At 37.3% G+C, this 7,389-nt stretch overlaps 1 protein-coding gene across 2 annotated transcripts in view; it reads right to left on the bottom strand.

The window, feature by feature from the left end:
* Nucleotides 1-5,237, bottom strand: part of FAM193A (family with sequence similarity 193, member A) — a 46,688-nt gene extending 41,451 nt beyond the window's left edge. The window contains exons 1-3 of one of the 2 annotated variants that reach the window (XM_008945279.1): nt 5,178-5,237; nt 2,236-2,481; nt 1-54 (exon numbers count right to left, since the gene is read on the bottom strand). The exon at nt 1-54 is cut by the window's left edge and continues 121 nt beyond it. The gene's annotated coding sequence lies outside the window, so the exon portion shown is untranslated. Of the gene's footprint in view, nt 55-2,235; nt 2,482-5,177 lie in introns of those variants that run through there. The other variant, XM_008945281.1, reaches the window with a different exon arrangement.
* Between the last annotated feature and the right edge of the window lie 2,152 nt (nt 5,238-7,389).

The raw sequence follows: 7,389 nt of genomic DNA, 5'->3' as shown, positions 1-7,389 counted from the left end.
TTCCTGCTGGGATCCACTGTTTCCAAGAGGCATGTGCAAAAGGAAATCCTGGCTCTGAAATGAAAACACACAGGTAGCTTTCAGTTTGCAAAGTAGAAGCCTGAAATGTTGACAGGTGTGTAAATATTACTGTGGCTATTCTTAGTGCTGAAAGTGTTTTGGGAGGACATTCAACCAAGCACAAAGAATTTGCTTTCAAAAAGCCTAATAAATGCAAGATATGGACAGAGCAACCTGATGCTATAAATACAGTTTCTTTTCCAATGGCTGAAGTAGGTTGGTCAAGATTATCACCTCTATGTACTCCAGCATTAACAATGAACTAAGCTACAGTAAGGCTTTCATCACCCATGATTAATCTTGAACTAGGAATATCTCTTCAGTCTCTGTTTGACAATATGTTTGACTTCTATAGTTCAACAATCTCTTCCAGCAAAAAGCATAAAAATCTTCCTGTTTATAACAGCCAGAGACACTGCTTCATAGTAATGGAAGTTAGAAAGCTGCTGTTGTTAGAAATGGATGCTGTCTTTTGCTCAGTACTAGCAGATGAAACCAACCTCTCTCCCAAGGCTGCTGGCATTTTGGTCTCTCAGTATCTCCCCCCTCTCTGTGCTCCAGCCCCAGTACTGGGGGCCACTTTTCCCCCCTGCATCCTCCCCAGGTTGCCATCAGTTACTTCTGTGGCACCAGGCAGAGACCCCTCCCACATTAGAAGTGTGACTGAAGGGGCTTTTTTTGCACTTCACCCCAGATCCTGTAGCAGGATGCAGACAGGTCAAAACAAAACACAGGAGCTTCTATAGCAAACCACCTGTACTCTGGTTTGCACAGACTGGTAACAGATTATTATCTTTTTTTAGCTCACTTTCATTTTTTTTTCCAGCTGATTTCTCTAACTTGACTAGCCACCTGACCCATTTAGTTGCTTTAAGTCAAGCTTCCCAATTTGGAAAATACTTTAGTTGTTTGCTTTCAAGAATTCCTCTTTAAATACAAAAACAGCTGCCAAATGAAGAAAACACTGTCAAACTTTTTTTTACCTGGACTATCTAAAATTTAATGTAACATTTAGGAAGCAAATCCTGCCTTCCTTGCACTTGTAGGATACTTATATTCTTAACTAGTTCATTAAACAGAGCTTAAGTCTGTCAAAAATTTTGAGTCAACTGAACAATAATGTGCTTCAGTCTTGCTGTGCTTTGAACTCTGTAGGGTGTGTCTACTATCAGACTACCAGTATAATTCCCTTAGATGTAATCTTTTGATTAATTTTACTAACCCTTGTTAATAGCAAGCATATCAGTAAACACTAGTTGCATACAACTGATATATTCTTCAATTTTCCTTACAATAGACTACATCAACTGTGCTTTTAACTTGAGTTTAACATATGCTGTACAAAGACTTTCTTCACAGTGGTTTGTTTGTTTAATGAAATAAAATCTGTATGTGTCTATGGTCATGTGAACAGTTACTCTACAAGAAAATGTCAGCTGGAATCTATAATGCTTCCAATTATCAGAAGTGTGTGGCTTCCCAGACCAGTTGTGAAGATTTGGTTCTGCAGTATAGCATCTTAGTTTACTCCTAATGGGATTTTGCTGGATCTTTCAATGAGCTTTTTGTATTTTTCTGCTACACAGACCACAGCTCCAAAGTGAGGCTGAATTCTTATTTAAAAGTGTATTTTAACAATTTAGAAAATAATCACAACTTGAAATATTAGCACCATGTACTAAATCAATGTTTCCAATGCTATGAAGAAGAGGAAACTGCTATACATAAAGAAGCACAACTTTGCTTAGTGTGTTAAAAAAAACAACAGGAAAGACAACAAAAGACATGAATGAAGGTGGCAGTGCAAGTGCAGCAACTCAAGAACACTACTGAAAGACCAAGAAACATTCAGACAGTTTACCTCACAAGGGGGGGTACGTACACATGAGCAAACACACAAAAGGGTAATAATTCAAGTTGCATTGGTAAGAGTAGAAGAAACAATTTAAGTAAAGGAGAAACGGACAAAGTACGAGATCCAATAAACTGGAAAAAAACAAAAAAAATCAAGAAACAAATCCAAGCTTTGCTCTGCTCAAAAACCCAAAAATCTGAAACCACTGGATAAATCTCTTAAAATACTTTCAATGCATTTACAGCTTAAGGAGTTCCAAAGCATAAAGTAATGTTCAGCCGTAACAACTTTTCTTACTCTACTGAAGTACTTCAACTTACCACAAGAGACTGCTCTATTGTAGCATGCCTTTCCTCCTTTTCAACTGTTCGCCGACAGTCTGGACACACCCACAGTGGAAGATGCAGCATATTGTTTGCTTTTGGAGATGTGGAAAGTGCTGTTTTGCTAGAATTTTTTATTCCGCTCTCTGAAAGCGAAGTATCTTTTCGTTCACTTCTACAAAGAAGACAATGCTCGCCAGTTGTGTATGGTGCCCTTTGGCCCAAGCCAAAGGTAAATGGTGTCTACAAACAAACGTTTTGATAAATGGTTATTCACAGAATATGTACCAGAAAAACTTATTCTGAGATATTAAAAAAGCAACATTAACTTAGGAGTCATTATTAAATGGTATTTGGAGCGTCCCAAGGTCAAACACAGCAGTTTTAAAATCCATGTGGCAAACAATTCTGATTATGAATGTACATGCATTTATAAAGTAATGTTTTGGGACAGCATGGACTACAGCCTTCCCCTCTAAAATAATTCAGCATAGGCACAATAATCCAGTGAGTAAAAAGGGATAGTACAGCTCCTTTTACTGTTATTCTTAAAGATAAAGAGGAAAATAACTGCTCTTAGAAGGTCCAAGTCACCTCATTTTTATTACTAACTGAAACCAAGTCACTTTCATCTGAGCTTGTTGCAAAATAAAAGTTCCTCAGTTTTAACAAAATAAATCTGTATGGTCTTAAAGTCAGCTACCACTGACAGTTATCACTATCAGCTATTGAGTAAACTTGTCAGTTTGAGGACACAGACCGTTCAAAACCTAATTTCTCTTCCAAGACGCTACTGTCCATGAAATGATGGTTCAGCCATGAGATGCTAGTTCAAGACTTACACTCAAAAACATGTGTAAGCAGCACAAATCAAATAGAACACAACTTTCCAAGATGCAAGCAACATTCTAACAAATGGAAAAAAACGTCTCACAAGGGCAGGATCAGGTTTGTCTGATTATATTACAGCTACCAGCTCTGTTTTAATTAGCAACATCTTCCATGTAAGCCTCAAAATGGTTAAATAGTTAAAAGAATAGCAAAATTTAAGTAATTGAAACATTTCCCTAGATAATGTCCAACCTCAATACTAACAAAAATAGTGTTTTAAAGATCTCGTAGGGCTGAATTACATCCAGTACAGGTGAAAAGTTCCTCAGGGCAAAGGACTAGTTCAAGCTACAACACAATTCACTAACTCTCTTCTTGTCTTAGCAGCAGCAACAAATCAGTTCCTTATTGCTGACATCTAAAGAACAGCACAGCATTAAAAACTCCAAGTTTTGTGTTCCTTGCCTTTTTAAAACTTAGAGACTCAGCAAAATGGAAAGAAGAACTGAGAAATTTACATGTTAAAAAACCCAAGACCTACTGAATTAATCTACACAAGTATCTTTTTATCTTTCAAAAGTTCATGGAAATGTAAGATAATAGGTATAATAAGAACAGCTAATCTCTCTACTCATTGATGACACTTCAAGAGTTCATACCTATGCACTAAGGTGAGAAAACATCATTTCTCCAGGTGCCTACTGCAGGTTTTCAGAAAAAAATTCTCATGAGGGAAAACTCGTACTGCCTCCTGAAAGGCTAGGGCCAACCATCCCCTTCCTGACTCTACAAGCACAGACTTCTGAAATTAAACATTCTTCCTGGCTGACCTACGCTCAACTGCACATCTTACTGATGCCCAAAACCTCAGCATGTAAAAGGCCACGGCTGCTCATCCCCTCAGCCCTGAAAGCTTCCCTGTTAAAATAAATGTTCTGAAGCCAGATTAAGTCTCTGCTGGAATGATGGTGACATCTTTACAGATACTGCAGGCAAATTCTTATGAACAACATCTGCAGTACATCTTCCAACAAGTAAGAAAAGCAGAGGACAAAAATGTAACAGTTCAGAAGTTAAAACAACCTGACACTTACTCTTTTGCAAAGGTAAGGGTCATGGCAGACACATGCCAGCTATGCTGCAGGGTATTCTAGAACTTCAGAGCTATATACGTAATTTGCTTGAAGTTGCACCACAATCATTAGAAGTCACAGCACATACAGAAGAAACAATTCTACTTCTGGCCAATTGACATACTTGGTACAACCCTAAATACCTCCCAGTTGGGCCCTTATCTACAAAAGACTTCAAGTTCAAATTAAAGCACTTGGTTCCTAGTGCACCATGCAAATCAACTGCTAAGAATGAAAACTTCCAAGCAGTTAATTTCTAACAAAATTGACAGTTAAAACCTTGACACAAATCTAGACCCTAAGAATCTCAGATTCCCATTATGGCTCTGTCATACTAAAATGAAGCTAAGAATTGAAGCTTCTCATTTATTTAAAAGATGATGAATGCAGTGACTGCTCATGTGACCATCTCAACAGCAGCAGTAAACTCTTCTTGGTTAAGATGAGCTTGGAATTAGGTCACATACATATTTGCGTGTCTTCAGTCTAACTAAAGTGTACATTTTCAGCAAAACATGATATTTTTTCACTAGTCAAGCTTCAAAAAATGTGCGATGCATCTCTGCAAGCAAACACCCCGTCGCACTTTTTCTCTGAAACATATTCAGATGTAACATTCAGAAATGAAAGCTGGAAGTAGGACAAGCCAGAATAGAAATAACTGCATCTCTGCTATGTATTTAGATTTATTTCCAAGAATAACTTTATACCACAAAACCACATAGCTTCTTTTTCACATCTATGTCCAATTTCAAGATTATAATAAAATTTTACTTCAGAAATAGTAGCTTTCACTGCTTTTTAAAGATTGAATAGTGAAGTCATGAGAAACCAACTTCAGTTAGCCAAGTCCCAATCTCAAACAGCAATATTTTGGAAGGGTTTTCTCTAGTACGTTTAATATTGTTTAATACCTTCACATATCAATAAATAATTCTGCTAGCATACACACCAACAAAATTTGGCTGTACATACCTGGGAAACACCTGTGAACTCTGATCCAACAGAACTGTCTGTAAACTGTGTACCATTTAACGAAACCTGAAAAAAAAATGGATAGTATGTCACTTAAAATAGTAGAGTTTAATGCTAAAAATGCATTAAAAAAATTCAACCACAAAACCTTCCCCTGAATCTGAGCATTGATATAACAGCTTTTGAAACTTGATTGCTGAACTACGGACATGGAAAGCCCCTCTCTTTTTGTAATAGACGTTCTACAGATGCAAAGGCTTACAATTTATGTGTTTTAATCGTTTTCACCGTAGTTATTTTATTAGCCGCTCTGAGATGAACAAAGTGATAGAGGAAAAAAGTAATAAATAAAACGACATTTCTCCTTCTGTGCTTGATTGTCTGCATTCAGCTTTTAAACTTCTGTTGTGAATTGAGACAAGCACCAAAGATTCTTGCCTTTTGAAAGTGGAATAGACTACTGGTTAAAAAAAAAAAAAATGTGTAGTGTTAACCAGTAAGAGTCTTCCACAACAAGCCTCCAAATGGCATTCAGCTATTCTGCCGCAGCAGCCTTCCTCCTGCCCCTGGTTACAACTCATACAGGAACCTCTCAGAGCTCTCTTCCATACCTTGTTTCTCCACAAGTGTTAAAGAGACTACACTAGATATCAATGAAGTGCCTTTCACAAGCCCCAGGTGTTCTCATATAGCACTATCTGAAGACACTAAAACAAGAGTAAAGCTAAGACAGCACATGTCACTGACTTGAGTATGAAGAACCCTAGATCCATTTGATTTAAAACAAGTGGGAGAGAAAAATTAAGCTGGTCAACTATTTTATTATTTCCCCTCTCCTTAGGCACTGGTTTGTCTCCTGCATTTCAGATGTAATTTACCCCATGCCTCTGTTCCACCTTTCCCATTTTTGCCAACCTCTCTTCCTTTTCACTTTTCTACCCACTATTGCCTGATATTAGTAGTTCTAAAAGTACTCTAAAGACCACAGTAAAAAAGAGCCTGTTTAATGTAGAAAACTCACTATCTTGTGTGTCGAATTTAACACAGTTCAGAAAACATTCTTACCTGGCTACTAAACCAGAAACTCAAACTGGGGCCTCCTCCACTACAAAGGAGCATCCTTCAGTTTTACACATCCACACAACTACCATCTGCTTGGTTTAGAGAGCCAGTCATACTATTGCAAAGCTATTGTCTTCAGCCAGATTTTAAAAAGGCAAAGGAGACAATACAACACCATCATGAAATCATTGCTATAGAAGATATATCTAAGAAATCACACAACTTCACTTACGTACTCTGTGCTAACTTTCACAAGTACTTATTTAAGAAAAAAACCCTCACATGGAATTGAAGAATCTCAGAATTACAATAACGGGAGCAAAAATGATGTGGAACAAGTTCCCTATTTTTATTCAGCCACTTTCCAAAAAGAGAGGTGGGGGCCAGGGGGAGCTCTTTTGAATTAAAGAAAGTCTTCTTCACCAAGAAAAGATGTAATCCAGCACTGAAGGTCCACTGGTTACTGACATGCATGTAGATTCAAGAACAAACCAAACAGTCCCAAAGTTGAGAATAAAATTGTTATCTGCAGCTGAAAAAAATTATTATTTTACAAAACAAAAAAAGACAAGTTTTCCCAAACCATTACCTGTTCATTGAGGGAGTACATTTACCTTCCTTACATTCAAGACAGTGAGAACAAGAAAAATGTGCAGATGTTGAGTGACCAAGCTGAAGGCAGTCAGAAATGTTACAAAAGCATAGACAAGAGCAGTGGGAGGTTTCTGGTATCTACTAAATGTCACAAGACAAAATACTGAACATCAGGAGTGACGGCTTCATGAAATGAGCTGTCATGTTGCTAACAGAAGAAAGGGCATCGCTCTATCCTAAGCACTATGCACAACTTGGTTCAAAATACTAGTGTAAATGCCAGAATTTAGTAGTTACCTAAACATCTGCAAGAGGAACAAACACCAATGAGATATAACATATTGCACGTGAGGCTTAGAGCAAATATTGTTTAAAAAAAAAATTAAAAAAAAATTAAAAAAATGGACTTAAGTGGGAGTGAATAACAGCATAAGAGGCAAGAGAAGGAGATTGCTAAAGAGCATATTAGAGAAAACATTAGAACTCTCTTGTAGAAGTTGTCCAAATAGGGCTCAAACAATAGAATGCTAAAAACAGAGAGAAAAACAACCACAAG

Source organism: Merops nubicus, unplaced genomic scaffold (genome assembly GCF_000691845.1).
Source record: "Merops nubicus isolate BGI_N331 unplaced genomic scaffold, ASM69184v1 scaffold19198, whole genome shotgun sequence".
In the NCBI taxonomy this organism is placed as follows: Eukaryota; Metazoa; Chordata; class Aves; order Coraciiformes; family Meropidae; genus Merops; species Merops nubicus.
Note: the sequence above shows the minus strand (reverse complement) of the source record. Positions and strands in the feature narration are given on the sequence as shown.